Source organism: Ambystoma mexicanum, chromosome 3q (assembly GCF_040938575.1).
Source record: "Ambystoma mexicanum isolate Mex_15411 chromosome 3q, UKY_AmexF1_1, whole genome shotgun sequence".
In the NCBI taxonomy this organism is placed as follows: domain Eukaryota; kingdom Metazoa; phylum Chordata; class Amphibia; order Caudata; family Ambystomatidae; genus Ambystoma; species Ambystoma mexicanum.
This window is the reverse complement of record NC_090926.1, coordinates 634,015,051-634,032,568: the sequence shown is the minus strand read 5'-3', so window position 1 is coordinate 634,032,568 and position 17,518 is coordinate 634,015,051.

The following is a 17,518-nucleotide window of genomic DNA, read 5'->3' as shown; positions in this document are numbered from 1 at the left end:
CTATTCCCCATTGTGGTTGGCCTACATCTCTGGGCCAGGGAATTGGCCAACAAACGCCTGACAGTATGGTCTGACAACATGGTGGTGGTATCAACAAGTCGGCCCGTTGCTCCGCAACCCTGAGCTTGCTCCAGCACCTAGTAAAGATAGGGCTGCAGATAAATACCGAAGTGGGGGCTCGGCACATCCCCAGAGTCCTTAACATTGCAGCTGATGCGCTTTCTCGTTCACAGATGGGGCGATTCCAGAAGGCTTACCCAGGGGCAAACGAGACGATGACGCCATTCAACAGCGTGTGGTGGAACCTAGTGTGCTGGAAAAAGGTATGAGGGACCTAGCATCTAGGGCATTATCGGGGGCACAAGGGAAAGGTACAGCAAGAGCATCAGGACCTTTATAGATCCCACAGGGGAAAGGTGCAATGAGGATTGGGAGATCAAGGTGCAGCGCTTCATCCTATGGGCCAGGGACAACCACAAGTTGAAGTCATGGCTAGCAGGTCACCTTAGCGCCCTGGCTTTCCACAGCCAACTAGCAGGGGGTAGCGATCCGACTAAGTGCTTCCTTGTCAGTGCGGCATTGAGGGGATGGGACAGGGAAGGACCCCCGTGCAAGGACGATAGGCGTCCCATACACTTTGATCTATTGAAAAAGATGCTGGGCAGATTTCAGAGCATATGTTAATGTTAATGTTAAAGGATATTCATACCGCGCACTATCACCACCGGAGTGGTCCCATATGCTACTCACCTTATGAATGCATCATTTTTAAAACATGTTTCACACTGGCCTTTTTTGAAGCCTTGCGTCCCAGCGAACCTATTGTCCAGACAGGACAGGGATTTGAAAGCACTGGTGAGAGATGATATAAACATTACAGAAGGTTCTCTGGGAGTAGGGATAAGGAGTTCTAAGACTGACCAAGGGGGAAAGGGGAGGACGCTGGTGCTTGGGAGCTAGGGGGTGGATGAATTTTGCCTGGTGGCACCCATGAGGGCTTTCCTCGGGGTCCGGACAGGCGGGCCAGGGTACCTCCTTGTGCACAAAGATGGTTCCCCCCTAACACAATTCCAACTAAGGAAGGTAATGGCAGCTATATTAGCTGGCATTGAGGGCAACAACGGCCATTATACTCCTCACTCATTCCGCATACGGGCGGCCACAACAGCCCATGAGGAAGGGCTGGGGGAGGAAGTCATAAAGAGAATAGGTAAGTGGGAATCTGACAAGTTCAAGCATTACATCAGACCAGAGAGTGGGATGGAGGGACATGATAAGACCAGGGGCTGGGAAGGGGGAGGGGAGCATGAGCACAGGGGAGGACTTTGCACAGGGTACTTATAAAGTATTTTGCCTAGGTAACATTAATTCATCCGTCTAGAGATTACCAATCGGTATGGGTCATCGGCCACTCATTCGTGGCCAGGTCAGCTGAGGGAGCGGTAAAAGAGTATCAGGACGTCCACATGGGCTTCTCGCGGACACGGATATTGTGGATCGCAAGAGCAGGCTTGTTATGGGGGGTGTTGAACAAATATGGTCAGAAATACGCCCTGCCCAACGTTGTACCCATTCATTTGGGGAGGACTGACTTGGTTGCTTCGGACAGACAAAGGTCACTTGTCCAAGGTTGGGGTAAGAGTGATGTTAGAAGATATAAAGGATGCTTTAGAAGTAGTAGGCTAAAACTGAACAATACTTAGGGTGTGAATTTGTGGGAGGGGGCAGACAAAGTGGGAAGGAAGTCACTAAGGTTAATATCAATACACCATCACAAAACATGGGGGGCCTCCTACTGAAAGGATCCACACGGTCAAGGGAAGACCTCAGTCCAGAACACCTCTGTATTGTCAGTAGGCCCTCCTGCCAGGGAGCCCAGACATGATCGAGCAGCGATTTCCAAAGAACGCCATCACGCAAGGGTGACGGTAGGGGAAGGGGATCCCCAGCACAAAGCATCCGAGTCCGGAGGGCAGTTTGTTTGTTACATGAAAGGAATGAATGGGGATGCGTGAGCAGGGAATAGGACCTAGCAGGGTTGTATAGTTCTGGCGACCAGGTGCCTGAGGGGAAATTCACTGCCACTGGTGGCCCGCAGAGAGTCTTGGCAGAGTCACTTGTCATTTTTTCTTTCAGACTCGCCCAGCAGATGTTTCATGGTGTTCCCTTTTGAAAGTACTGGCAGATACCACAAGGGGACTGAACAGCCATCAGCTTAGGATGAACGGCACCCAGGAGTATTAGACTCAGGGGAGGCCCTTGTGAAAGGCGAGGGCTAGGGGGCTTGGAAGACCTTCCAACCCCGAACGTGAGTGGGGGAAATTGGGGAGTATATCGAAGGAGAATAACAACACATCCTATCAAGGGAAGGGGAAGGAGGTAAGGTAGTCAATGAGAAAACGGGGCTCTGGGAAGCAAGGATGAAACAAAGATTGGGGGTTGGGAGGGAAGGGGAACGTGAACCTGGGAAGAGGGACGGTTAGGGCGAGGATAGGTAGATAACTGGGAAACTGGAAGGGTCATTGTAGGGAAGTAACCAGGCAAATGCCTAGGATGGATGGAGTCCTTGGAATGCTGTGGGAAGGTGGAGCAGGGTTGGGAAGATTAGGAGAAGACCTGTAGGAGCTGGGTAAGGGGATGAGGATGGGGAAGGAATAGTTTACAGGATCCGGGGGGAAGGTAGCTAACAGAGGGGTGGGTCCTCAGTAGAGAACATTATGGCAAAAAGGGAAGGAGCTGGGCAATGCGAGGCCTGAGGGGGGGACAGCTAAGGCAATGACGTTTGGACAGCAGGTGGGTTCAATGAAGAGGGGGGAGTCACGAAAGATAAGGGAAGAACGATATGGGGATCAGAAATTGTAAGGAATAATCAATACTATCAAGGGGAAAAGAGAAGGGGGAGAAGAAGAGGGTATGAAGGGGAAAGAAAGGAATATATAATCAGGGACAAAAGGAGAAGTTGGAGAGAAATAATCAAAGAAATGAGGCAGGAATGACAAGTAAAAAACGAAATGGGGAAAATAAAAATTAAAAAATGAAAAGAAAAATAGAAAAGAAAAAGTTGGCCTGGGGTAGAGAGGGATGGATAGGGAGGGACGGGACCCTCGACGGGTCGGCAAGGACTTTAAGGGGGAGGGGTTAGGATGCTACCCTCAGCGCAGAATCCTGAGGGTACCGTCAAAACGGAAAACCTGTATGTTAACTCCTGACTTTATGGGCCTCATCACGAGTTGGACGGTAACGCCGGCGCTATTAGCCCTACCGCTGAACTCCCCGGCGGTAATATCGCCAGATCACGGGTTAGGCAAAACGGGTATTGCCCATTCCCCATTGAGCCCATTCGGGAATTCCCCATTCCCTATTGGGCTCAATGGGGAAATTTCACGCTCATCCCGCCGGTGGATTTCCCGCTGGCGGTAAGAGAGTGATATTTTGGTGGATTTCCCCCCAGCTCAGAGCTGGGGAGAAATCCGCCAAGGCCATGATCTGGCAGAGCCTTAAATGCAGTGGTAATAGCGCTACCGCCGCATTTCAGGGTTACCGCCAGACTCGTGATGAGGCCCTATGTATGTTAATAAAGTTTGCTGTGGCAATTTCACTTCCTCTCAGCCAACTGGTCCTGCCTCTGATTTGGGTATTTTGGGGGCGGGGGCTCCAAGGGAGGGAGGGAGTGTGAATGGAGTGCAGACACAAGGGGGTGTAAGAGTGTGTAATATCCAGGGGCGCGCCCTCGCGGCGGGGTGTTGGTGCTATGGGTTTCACCCACAGTTGTTGTGTGCGAGCTTGCCATGTCGTCGTCTTAAGTGTGTTTTCATAAGCAACTGAGTACTATTGAGCCCATTGGATGATCTGTACTGATGTGAACGTGGCCCCAAATAATTCTCAAGCCACTTCCCCCAGATTGAGAGCATAGAAATCTCCAATATCACGTGAATAATGGTATGCCCGCAGTGATTAATTCAATTGTCCTTGGTGACGGCGTGCTTCTGTCTATACACCGTGCCTCAACTGAAACTGAGGCGGCAGCTGGGAGGGGTGCTCACCACAAATGTTATTATAGCCGCATGCCGAACGAAATCCAAGCTCATTGGTGTCATCAGGCAACAGAAGGATGGCTCGAAGTGGAACGTTCCTGTTGCATAGCTCTCAACTCTCACGCTTTTGGCGGGTGTCACCCGCCTTGTAAAGATCTGACTGACCCGCCAAGCCTCCAGCACGCCCATTCGTTTCAATGGGCCTCTCACCCGCCAAAATTAAAATCGGGTGTTTTCACCCGCCTTTGTGACACAAATGGTTGAGAGCTATGCTGTTGGCAGCACTCCACACGGGCGATGACGTCCCAGCTGATCAGTGGGCAGCTGGCCGAGAACAGAAACGCGTGCTGCCCGTGTCCGCGATCGGTCGGTTGTCAGCCCTCTCACGCTACCGCTCAGCACCTCCTGGCACGCATGGGCACGTGATTGATCCCCATCTGTTTCCAACGGGAGTTGTAACTTGTTGATACCAATTAAACTGGAAACGGGAGCCTCTAACAATGACGTGACAGGGAGCGACTAAAGAGGTGACTTCTCTTTATTTCTGGTTCCTTCTAACTGTCACGCACGTTCCTCCGCATGTGCATGCCCTCATCGTCTAAAGACAGGCACAGGAGAGAGGGCAAACATCAAACATAAAAACAGGACTCTACATCCCTGATGACTAGGGATGTATATTTAAATGAATTTGAACATACATCAGTGAGAAACGGTCTACTCATGCCGTGAAGATTAACATACAGTGATCGAGGTACAATGTTATTTGAATTTGCTCTGGGGCACTTGTAACATGTTTCTGTTTGTAACAGGGAGTTAACACGCGACCTTTAGGAACAAAGGTATGTCATTTTTATTTTGAGCTTAGACACAGAGACTTCACAAATAGCTGTGGACACAGGTAAACATTTTTAAAGGAGCTTGATATGTATCTGGTTTGGAGGAGTGCATTATAATGATTCTTTTTGTTTTTTGTTCTCGTTCTTTTCTGTCGATGATTACTCCTTTGGTATATTGTATGTAACACGTGAATGTGTTTGGTCGTTTATTTTTTATTGACACATTTCATTGTATATGTGAGGCTATTTAGTACTAGATTGCTCTGAACACTGACGGCAGTACGAAATGCATTGGCTACAATAGGAACGACTGTGTCGTGATTAGAAAACATGATATAAAACCAATACTTTGTATCAAACAACCTTGTGTATCAATGGCTGTGTAATATATACCTGTATATTATTAAGGGAATGTAGACAGTTTTTGCCCGTTGATGAGAACGCTGCACTCTGAAAGGCTTCTTTAGAGTTTCTCGCTCTCAACCCCTAATGACCACCCACCCCATAGGTCATAGGCCATCAGCAAAGATCCTGAAACGCTTTTCACTCTCGGCATCTTGCACCCACATCACTTATTATGCTAGGAAGAATTATTTTAATGCTGTGCACAATAGTTTTATGTCAGCACTCATATTCATCTTGATGTTCCGGCCTGTTACCACGACGTTTTCATTGTTCCTACAATTACAGGAAGTGTGGGCGGCAGAGTGATCGCCCCTCTGCTGTGCCTGTGGGAGGCTCAAATTGTGCTTGTCAGTATTTTGTGGCTTTTTAAGGAAAACCAAAAGCGTGAACAGCATCCCACAGGGATCTAGTTCGTTCTTTCCTTCCCACCCACACTTCCACCACTGCATTGAGATGTTTCCCAGGAACCTTTTGAGAGCGACCCACCATGGCCTGGCCATGAATATGGATTTTGCATTCAGAAGCAGCCCCATCGCACTGTACACGTGCTCAATTCACCTTGCAATTAACTGTCTATAATTGTCCACAAAACTCTAAAGCAAGCAGTTATGTCCTAATTGCTTACAAAACTCAGTCCTCCAGATATTAAAAGACAGGCAAATCCTGCACGGTGAGCATTTAATATGCATATCGGTAAACTGTGCAGATTTTTAAATGTACTCAAGCTTCCCTGCGAAAACCCTTTGTAGTTAACATTTTGCAACCTGAATGGTGTTCATATCAACAGTTACTGTAGCTTCATTGAATTGTATGAGTGTTAGGGATTTCTAATTGTTTTAACAAATTATTTGTAGATTATTCAGATTAACTAAATAAATTGCGGTGTTGATTATTTTTTTTAATTCCTTATTAGATTCATATGTAGGATGGCTCACTGGGCTATATGTTGTAAAATCCCACAGTAGTGTGAGGGCTTGTTGTAAACTAATTAAGATCTTATACACCAATTTCACCTTTTCACGTCTTTATCTGGGGACCTTTTCTGGATTATGTCAAGGTCAGTAATAAAGACACCATGGCCCTAATTTACAAAAAAACTGCTAAATCCATGCTACGTAGATAGTGCGAGAAAGAACATTGAGCTGACCAAACAAACTGCACTGGGAGCTGATTCATGGAATAAAACACACCCAGAAACCTGCAGCGCAAAGAACAATCAGTAGTGCCCAGCATGCCCAACACGCCCCCCTGGCAAATAGAACATAGCACTGTCAAATAAATGTTGCGTCAGACCCATGGGAAATAAGTAATCAATGATTACTTGCCAGCTATCACCATTACTTCCACTCCTCTCCTGCGACTGACAAGTCCACGTCCCAGTATCCCCACTAATATTCCCAAACCCCTACATTAAGGCAGCACCCACAAGTCTACTCTCATCCCACTACGACCACTAATCTGTGCCCCACACCCTACGTTTAGGCAGCACCCACAAGTTCACCCTCATCCCATTACCCCCACTAATTTGTGACCCAATCCGCTACATTATTAAGGCATCACCTATAAGACACCCTCGTTCCAGTACCCTCACCAATCCTAAATCACATGTAATTTGGCTACAACAGCTCACTGTATGTCCTCCCCATTGCCCTTGAATGTAGAGACACAAATATCGGACTCTCCACTAATCTCAGCTCCAATCCCCTATATTAAGGCAGTACCCACAAGTCCACCCTCATCACAACACCCCCACTAATCTGCACTCCAACCCTCAACATTAAGCTAGCACCCACAAATGTGTGCTCATCCCAGTATCCCATTAATCTGCACCCAAACCCCCTACATTAAGGTAGCACCCACAAGTCTGCCCTCGTCCCAGTAGCCCCAGTAATCTGCACGCAAACCCCTTGCATTAAAGCCTCACCAGCAACTCTGCCCTCATCTCAGTAACCCCACTAGTCTGTGCCCCAACTCCCTACATTAAGGCAGCACCCACAAGTCTACCCTCAACACATTGCCTCCATTAATCTCTGCCCCGATCCTCTATATTAAGGCATCACCCACAAGTCCACCCTCGTCCCACTACCCCCACTAATCTGCACCCCCAAATCTACATCACTCTACACCCACTCCTCTCCCACACAGTACATGTGCCAAGCAAGATGTCAGATCACAATAATGCACCCCAAATGCACGTCACCCCAACAAACAACCCTTACTTTTTCAGTGCACATTACTGAAACCAGGAGTTGGATGAAATGTGAACTGTCTGACTGAATATGCAATGAACCATCTTGCTGACAGGGGTGCATGATGAATTCCCAGTCCACTAATGTAGACCACATATACTGCCATGTAATTTGACTACAGCATTTACCTGCAAACAGTTCACTGGAAATCCCTCATACCCATTGCACGTAGAGACACAACAATCAAACACATCCTCTTCCCTGCTGAGCAGACACAACAGCCAACCATCTTGTTACTGCAGCTACACGTTGGTCTCTTGATGATCAGGTGACATAGTCCACATGTGAGGTATGTAGCCCAGTGAAACAGAGCAAGATCACATCCCATTTTGTCATTCACAATGCAAATAAGCTATACCTGTTTTTGAAGTGTGAGCCCATCTACATGGACAAACAAGTGCCTAAGGGCCACCTAAACAGCTGTGGTATCATAAAGAAACACAATGTATAATAAACTGAAACTTGGGAAGTGAATGAGCAGTCACTAGATATCTCAAACATCCCTTCTCTGTGGAACATCTGGCAAGACACCTAAACAAAACATCCTCAACCAACACAGATACATTAAGAGCAAACAAGCAATTCCCTTGAGTAAGGATTGGCATCAAGTCACCACCCCTTGATAGCCTCACCCTACTTGTGAAACAAATGTTCACATGGAAATATGGGCAATTCATAATCATGACACTATGCCTACCTCAAACAATCCCCAACATAACTCAACATCCATGAACACATTTACAAAGGAAGTACCATGCCAACCAGAGCATACAGGCTTGACACACCCACACACACATTGTACGTTAATGACCAACATGCCTGTACTGCAAAATATGGAAGTAGTCAGGCAACAGATGTGTAGGACAAAGATGTGCAATGTTTGGAGTTGCATGTGAAGCATGTGTGTCATCTCCCAACATCTGGCACTGTACACATATGTAGATTGGCCATGAAGGAATGACATTAAACATCACAATTACATGAAGCATGCACACATGTCCCCCAGCCAATAGACCCATACCAATATGACCCACTGAGTGTGCACTAAACCCACATGACAGCCATAGAACATAGTTGGAGATCATGTTCAAACAAAAGCTGCAAACAGACAAAGCACACAAACAACAGGAAGCCAGGATATGTTGCACATGGCTCAAAGAGAAGTCACACAGTGGTGTTGAATAATAAAACATAACTGTATTGAAGCAAAATGATGGAAACAGAGTAATTGTCCTTGAAAGAATACATAAAACAAATGTAAACCTACATTGTGAACTATTTACAAGAGTTAGCGGGCTAGTCCATGCTAATCTCGGACAAAGCCTCAGCCACGGGCACTCCCCCATCCAGATCATCCTCTTGCAGGCAGGCCTCTGTTGTTTCCCAGACGGCTTCCAAAGCCTGCTTCCTCCTAGACTCAATATCCTCTGCTGGCCTGTAAGAATCCTCCAGGCGGCCAGCCCGTGTCGGCGCCTGCATATTCGCAAACTTGCCTTGGTGATTGTTGACTTGTGTGATCACTGCCTCTTTCTCCTGCTGCCTCAAACAATCCACCTGTGGTGAGAGCCTGCAAGCGCTATTGTGCCTCCTGCCACACTTGTACCATGTCTACACCTCCTTGCCTCCCTCCTCCTGCTTGCAATGCCATCCAGGATTTGCCTCCTCACCAACAACACCTCCTGCTGCCTGTCAAGGTGTCTGGAGCACAGGTACACCCTCCGACTGGTGACAGTCTGCCTCAGGGGAGTACAGCAAGCACCTGCACTGCCAACAATTGCCTGGTCTTCCTCCACAACATGTTCCTCAATAGGTTTCTGGGCAGGCTCAGTGACTACCTCAACTGCCACTGTACAGACTTCCACCTCCACCAGGAACAACCAGACTTGTCAATCGCGGGACGGGTATAGGAGGCTTTTGGGGTAGGTGTCATGGAGGCTTCAGTTGAGGTTGACTGGGGCACAGATAATGAGTAGGAGGAGGAGGAGTGGGCCATTGCAGTGACCCATCCAGGGAGGCAACTGGAAAGCAGTGCCATTGCCAGTTGCAGCAAGAGGCTCTACCATCAGCTCATGAGTCGCTTGCACAGCATCACAGATAGACAGATGCCTGTTGCCTCAAGCCACCCACCAGCAGTGCCAAGCACTGCATCCCAGATGGCCTCATCACAGGGAAGTGTGGGCTCTGTCTGGGCGGAGGCATCGCTGAATGTGGTTGTTTGTGCTGACCCCTCCACAGTGGACTGCACAGACTTCTGTCTCACTACCAGGTGTGCAGCCTGCACAACCCCCTTGCTACCCCCACTTGACACTGTGTCCAGGCATGCAATAGCCTTCTCCTCCATCATCCCAGACACGCCCAGTGTGGTCTCCATACCTTGGTGCCCCTATGTATTTGTATTTGTATTTATTAGGTTTATATAGCGCTTAAATCCAAAGCGCTTTACAATATAAGAACAGGATACAAGCATAATGAAAGAAGAATATTTACAAACATGAAACAAACCAATGAAACAATATGTAGAACAATTTACCTAGGTAGAAGAGAGGTGAGGGGAGGGGTGAGGAGTAAGGGAAAAGAGGAGGGTGTCAAGGTGTGGGAGGATGAAGATTTAAGGGGGATAGAAGGAGGTATAAAGGGAAAGGAGAGGGCAGGGAGGTGGGAAGGGGAGAATACGGAAGTAAGAGAGGAGTGAAGGTAGTGAAGGAGGTCAGGGGGGAATGGAGAAGAAGAGATTTCAGGGAGGCGCTGAAGGAAGAGTAGGTGGGGATGGAGCAGATAGAGAGAGGTAAAGAGTTCCAATGTAGGGGGACCAAGAGCTGAAAGGAACGGAAACGCGATGAGGCGCATGGGGACGGGGGAACAGTGAGTAAGAAGAGATCAACAGTATGGAGAGAACGGGAGGGAGCGTAGAATGAGAGGAGAGAAGAAAGATAGGGGGGGCAAGGTTATGGAGAGATTTGAAAACAAGACACAGGAATTGGAATTTAAGTTGGGAGTGAAACAGAAGTCAGCCAAGGTAAGAGAGCGAGGAGGAAATGGAGTTGTGATGGGCAAGGAGACAAAGGGTACGGATAGAGGAGTGGTAGAGGGATTTGAGGGGGGCTAGATGAGAGGCAGGGAGTCCAAAAAGAAGAAAAGAGCAGTAGAAAAGACAAGAGAAGATGAGGGAAGAGATTAAGAGTTTAGAGTCATGGAAGGTGAGGGAGGAGTGGATCTTGCGAATATTGAAGAGATGGTAGCAAAAGGCGCGAGATGTGAGAGAAATATGGTGGGAAAAGAAGAGGGAGGAGTCAAAGTGGAGACCTAGATTGCGAGCATGAGCAGAGATGGGGAGATTAGAAGAGGGGAAATGGATGAAAAGGGGGGAATTTTGTTAGAAGGAAAGAAAAGGACTTCAGTCTTGTCGGTGTTGAGGGAGAGAAAGTGGGAGGACATCCAGTTTTGGTAGCAGTAAGGCAGGAAGATAAGTTGAGATGGAGGTCAGGGGTGAACGAAGAAAAGGAGAGGAAACGCTGGGTGTCATCTGCATAGAAATGGTAGCATCACCACCACCACCCTGTCCCTGTGCTGCTGAGGAGCCCAGCATGACAGTGGCATCCTGGGATTCCTTCTAAGCATCATTGCCATCTGAATAGGATGCTCCCCCAGGCACATCAGCCTCTGAGGAGGTGGATACAACTGGGCATGCCCGGGGTCTGTGCCTGTGTCTGGAGTCCTTGTCTCTAAGATGCTGCTCCACAGTCCAGGTCGTACTCTCTTCTAGAGCTGTTGCAACTGCAGAAAAGAGAGCAAAGAAAATAGGAACCAATCATAATGCAATTACGCCTGTTTTGTGCTTGTCTCAACAGTTATGCTCCCTGTAACCAGATTTGCTTCACCTGGAACAGCGCCACAATGCCTCCAAACTATTGCATGTTTTATAAATGGTAAAAAATAAATAAATAAATAAGTGTCAATGCTTGTGAACTCTCCCCAATTGTATAAGTATCATGCTGTCAGCATTAGTCAAGAAGCAACTCCCTCACACACACACAGGCCCATGCTCGGAAATCAGAAAGAATCCAGTCTCTCACCGAAAGCAAAATGACAAGTCACGATGATGAGACATGCGCATGTGAACATAGCACATTAATGAGGGGCCATGTAACGATTTATTGAGAGACCACCTTCAACACAGGGAGTTCCTCCCCCCCACACTCAAGGTGTCACGCAACAATCTATTTAACAGATTCTTTTCTTTAGCCCTATCTCAGACACATATCATGCCCCTTAGATCACTCTTCTCTGAGCTAACAATGAACAAAAAACCAGGCCATTGCACAGGATATATATTGGTATTTATTTAAATAAAAGTAATAGAAATTAGCACGAAAATGTCAACCACCACTTTTTTCCATGGCACAACACAATCAACTTCCCTCAGTATGAATAAATCACAAAAGTGAATTGAAAAGAACAGAATCACAATTCTTCACTTGCTACAAATTTCACTGATCAAATATACAGATACGTATAGCAATTATTATTATTATTTTTTTTTAATTGATTTAGCTGAACTAAGTCAACTTTACAAAATAAAATATATGATTCATATATGCACAACATAATAAACCTAATCAATACATAGAAAATTCAATAAAATTCACACAATTACTAAAATACTAGAGAACTTAAATCGCAATTATGTATAATCGTACTTATTTTCTCTTAGTTATAAACTTAAAGTATAAGAAAAACCTGATAGTTATTTACACACTCAGCTCTTGATTCACATTTTCATAACAGCATGATTGGTCTTACTATCACATATTTAGCATAAGATCATACCAGTGAGTAAATACAACTTCAGATCTCGTTTACTTTCAATTCCTGCAAAAACTGAATGGCTCTAATTCGCACGTGTGTCAGAAAACTTGCAAGGATCATTTGTCATAAAAGCTCAGATGTTACCTCGCGATATTCCTTCAATGCTGGCTTGAATTGCCTAGCTCTTTGATCCTCCAGTGCAGAGCACTCAACCATAAGGTGTTGTAATGTTTCTTTTTGTTCAGCCTGATTGCAAAAACACATTTTCAAATGATTTTATCACCATGCACCTAGCTTGTACTTCCATGGTATACCAAAGATTGAAGCGTAAACGCATAAAGTCACATCTATGTGCCACTGATGGATATTGCACTAAGTATCTCTCAGGATTACTATGGCCCTCATTACGACCCTGGCGGAAAGTGACTGACCGGACCGCCACAGCGTAAATAGCGTTTCCGCCATTGCACGAAGGAGCAAAGTGCGGCCCATTCCGACCCATCGGGCACGAGCACCACGGCATGGCGGAAGTGCAAAGTCTGCGATGGCGGAAATGACCCCAAAACGGCCCACACCGCCGTCGTACGGCGCCCTAGGTGCAATACCGCCACCCATCACAGCGGACACCGCAGTGTGCGCCTACCGGAAAGTACGGTGACCGGAAATATACGGAAACGGAAGTTAAAACATGGGCCCGGAACGGGAAACATCCCGCCGTACACCTATAAAACCACTAAAACCACACAACCACTAAAAACACTACCCTGAGACACACCCCAACCCGTCATCCACCCTAGCGAAACCAAGAAAAATGGGAAAAGTAGCGAAGAAAGCGTGCGACCGCAAGCGGCAGGTCCACTTCTCCCGTGAGGAACTCACCGTGCTAACAGAGACCCTCCAGGAGAATGCTGCCGTCGTCTTCTGCACGCAAATGACCAGGACGGCACTTGCAAACAAGAAGGCCATATGGGCTCTGGTGGCACAGCGGGTAAGTGCGGTGGGGACCGCACCCCGCACCCCACAGCAATGCCGTAAGCGATGGGACGACCTGCGGATACGCGTCCGCAGCATACTCTCTGCCAACCGCAACATTGCCACAGGCACCGGGGGAGGTCCTGAATCACCCATCAAGTTGACCCCCTAGGAAGAAATCTGTGCCTCCACCATCGGAATGGAGAGCATAGAGGGAGTCGGAGGGATGGAGAAAGGAGTGCAGACATCCGAAGATTCAGGTAGGTGGGCCAAATCAAACAATGCCAAATCCACAAAGTCCATCCATGTGAAGTACCATGCGTCCACATAGTGCAACAGAAACACATGTCCAGGAGAACGTCCACACACATCGGCCTGATAGCGCACGTTAAAACCCACAATAAATACATAAATAATTAAAAACCCCTAAAACACGCACTACACGTGCAGCAGGCACACCCTAACTGCAGGCTGCCAAACAACTGCACCCTCACTCCACACACAAATGAAAGCACCTCCAAGGCCCCGACCCAAATCACCCTCAGGTACCACCCCAATGCATGTGATACAATGCCATTCCAATTCCCACAGACCCATCAATAACCCTCGCCCTCCTTTACTCCACCACAGGGTCCGATCCAAACGACGAGCTTCAGGACACCCCTACCAGCACACCTGCAAAGAGGGCCAAGACCAACGGCCAAAGACCCTCCACCTCAGCTGCACGCATCAAGACACGGCAGCAGCACAAATCAGGTGGCAGCACAGAGGAGGGAACATCAACAGGCACCCCAGCAGCCAGCATGCCCACAACACCACCACCACAGGTCCCCCCAACGGATGCCACAGAAGGCACTGCCTCTGGTGGCAGCAGCACCATAGGTGACACCCCATTGATGGCAGCATGCTCCGACACAGAAGACGGGGATGTCGAAGTCAGATCCATCCATGACCTGTCCCAATCCCCCTGTCTGTCCCATCCCGTACAACATGAGGATACCACGCAGGGGCACCCACAAGACGACGACTGGCCATCCCCCACAAGCCCTGTGGCAAGGCAACATGAGGACAACAGCCCCTCTGTGACACCCCCGCAAATGGCCATGGCCCAGCAGAGGCAACAGTCCCTCGACCAGTTAATCGTGCAACAGCAGCAACTGGCCACGCTCCTCAAGGACCATGCCGATGAATGTGGGGGCACTAAGGCAGACATAGAAACATCAACTGAGACACTTAGGGCAGAAATGGAGAGAGGTACAGAGACACTAAGGGCACAAATGGAGAGTAGCACCGAGAGCCTGGGAGTCCAAATGGAGAGATGCACCGAGAGCCTGAGGGGGGAACTGCATGCGACGTCCAAGGACGTATGTGCCGAACTTGCCGCAGTGCGCCGTGTGCTCACTGAGCTCTCGCAAACCCTTAGGGACATGCATGGACGTGAGCAGGCAGAGACATCATCCGTTGCAAGTTCCGTCCAGGGCAGCCCCCAACGTAGATCTGGGAGGAACCTGCGCTCCACAGGCAGGGGTGCCCCTGATACCCGCAGAGGGGGCTTGCAATAGCGACTGCCCACTGACAATGAGCATCTTTGGACACTGGTGTTCGGGGGGGAGGTAGGAGGGTGGAGGGGGTGTGTTGGGCTCACTTGGGTGGCGGGTCGATAGGGTGTACAACATGATATCACATATGCCATAAACAGTGCACGATCAACCAATGAGATGTGTGGACATTGATCTTTGTGTACTAGGCCATCATAGGCGTACAGTCCATATTGTGCATGTCCCAGACACACACAGTGCCACGAGTCCCGTGTCCATGTATCAGCCACCAGGCGTGAGTGCTAGAAGCATACATCAATGAGATGCTGACGAATGTCACGGCCCTCCGGTGCCTCGCAGACTCCTTGAGGTGCTGCCACATCCCCACCCTCATCATGACCATCATCAGGTGCTTGCAGTTCTGCGTCAGGGGGCATGGGCACATTTCTAAGTACGCACATGTTGTGGAGCATGACACATGCCATCACCATCTTTGCAACCTTCTCATGGCGGTACAGGAGTGCCCCGCCAGACCTGCTGAGGCAGCGGAAACGACCCTTCAGTAGGCCGAATGCCTGTTCAATGACCACACGGGTACGTGAGTGGGCATGGTTGTAGTCCTCCTCATGCTGGTCCCGTGGGTTCCGGACTGGTGTGAGGAGCCATCTCTTCAGTGGATATCCAGCATCACCTGTATGTGGACGAGAAACGTATGATGTGGAATGCCATTGCTACGTACGCCCCCCCCCCCTTCCTGCCAGGTCATTGCCGAATCACATACCCCACATTATCATGCATGTAATGAGACTCACCGAGTAGCCAGGATCTGTTCCCTGCGTGTCGCTCCATGTAGCGTGGTATTGTAGAGTTCCTCAAGACCATAGAATCATGGGTTGATCCAGGGAATCTGGCACAACAATGTGTAATGATCCTGTTGGAGTCACACACCATTTGTACATTCAGAGAATGAAATTGTTTTCGGTTGCGGTACTGGGCCTCCATGGCATGTGGGACGACCAATTCCACATGGGTGCAGTCGATGGCACCAATGCAACCCGGTATGCCGGCAAGTGCATGGAATCCCACTTTTGTGTTGGTAATTTCCTGCTCCGAGCGTGGTAGGGAGATGTAGTCGTCTGCGTGCTGCAGGAGGGCATCGAGCACTTGCAATAGTGTCCGTGAGAACAGTGGCTGAGAAATGCCATGCAACTGTCCGACTGTGTGCTGGTAGGTGCCTGTGGCCAGGAAGTGGAGTACAGACACCACCTTCAGTAGGGGTGGGATGGCGGTTGGGCTATCTATCATGCTGACAAGGTCAGCCTGTGTCATGTCCACAATGGCGGCTATGGTGTCCCGGTCCAGACGGTAGAGGGTGTGGATCTGCTCATCAGTGAGGTTGAACGGATGTGCTCGGAGGCGTGGGATTGCGGGCTGCCTGCGTGGTGGTAGTGGCTGTGCTGGCGGCCCTTGCTGGCCCTGCCTTGGCCTCCTCCTCCTCCTGCGTCTCCTCCGTGCGGCCGGTTGTAGTTGGTGTTCGTCTTCTTCTTGGAGTTGGAGTACTTGCAGTGCTATCATGTCCCCCAGGGCCAACATCGCGAGTCCTGCCGGTAGCATTTCGGTGTGGTTGTGGGAGGAGACTGGCTGTGCAATTTATGTGTTTTCAGGCTGAATGGCCTCCACCTGTGGTGATTCATTCCACCTGTGCAAACTGCTCTCCCCTTTGGCCGAGCACGTCCCGCGCACAACGATGCAATTCGTGGAATGGCATCTTGCTATTGCAATCATGTATTTGTACCCGATGGCCGTGTAACATTGGGTGATATGTTCATTCTGCTGTGGTCCCATTGTTTCACATACTATCTGTGCAGTCGCGAACAGAGTTGTGAAGGGTCAGTGGAACGTAGTACTCGAGTAACGGTGGGCCCTCATGCATCACTGTACCGAGTTGCAACGACGGGCGGGGCGTCCCATTCGTGGGTGAAGGCAGTTGCCATTTTCACACACAGCCGCACTCGATGGATTAATTAGTGTTTTCAAACGGCCACAGATGCCTCTTCGACGTGATGTTGCAAATGAGGAATTCGAAGGGCGGCGCTTTCGGTTTTCAGCTAGCGGCGAGGAAATGCCCACAGGTCTGACTGCAAATATAACGTACTATTGTTCAATGTCCTTGAGACAGGGGCCATGGCGAGAATGCAATGATTGATATGAATGGTTTGGGAGGCGCAATAGCGACGTGGGCGATGAGGCCGGACGTTCCCAAATACATGTTACTTCACTACACTGGAATTACGGGCTGGGGCACTGTGGATTTTGCAGGCTGCATAACGCACAGACTCAATGGATATTTCTAATGTTATGTGAGTAAGTATTCAGGCGTTTTAATACCGGGATGAGGGAATGATGAATGGATGCATGGGCAGGTGATTTGATACAGAGTTTGCCATGTACAGGGCTTCTTGGGATCTATCCGCCTCCCCTACGCTATGTGATGCAGGGCTGCCATAGTGGGGCCATCGTCTATCTGGCCTTGTTGAGCCCTCCCTGTCTCGACGCGCCTTCAGACACTTGTGTCCATGCACGTTACCAATCCCATCTGATGGATTCTGTTTTGACAGACGCATGCACAGGTACACTCGTTTGTGATGGTGTTTACACCTCGATATAGATAGTTATGA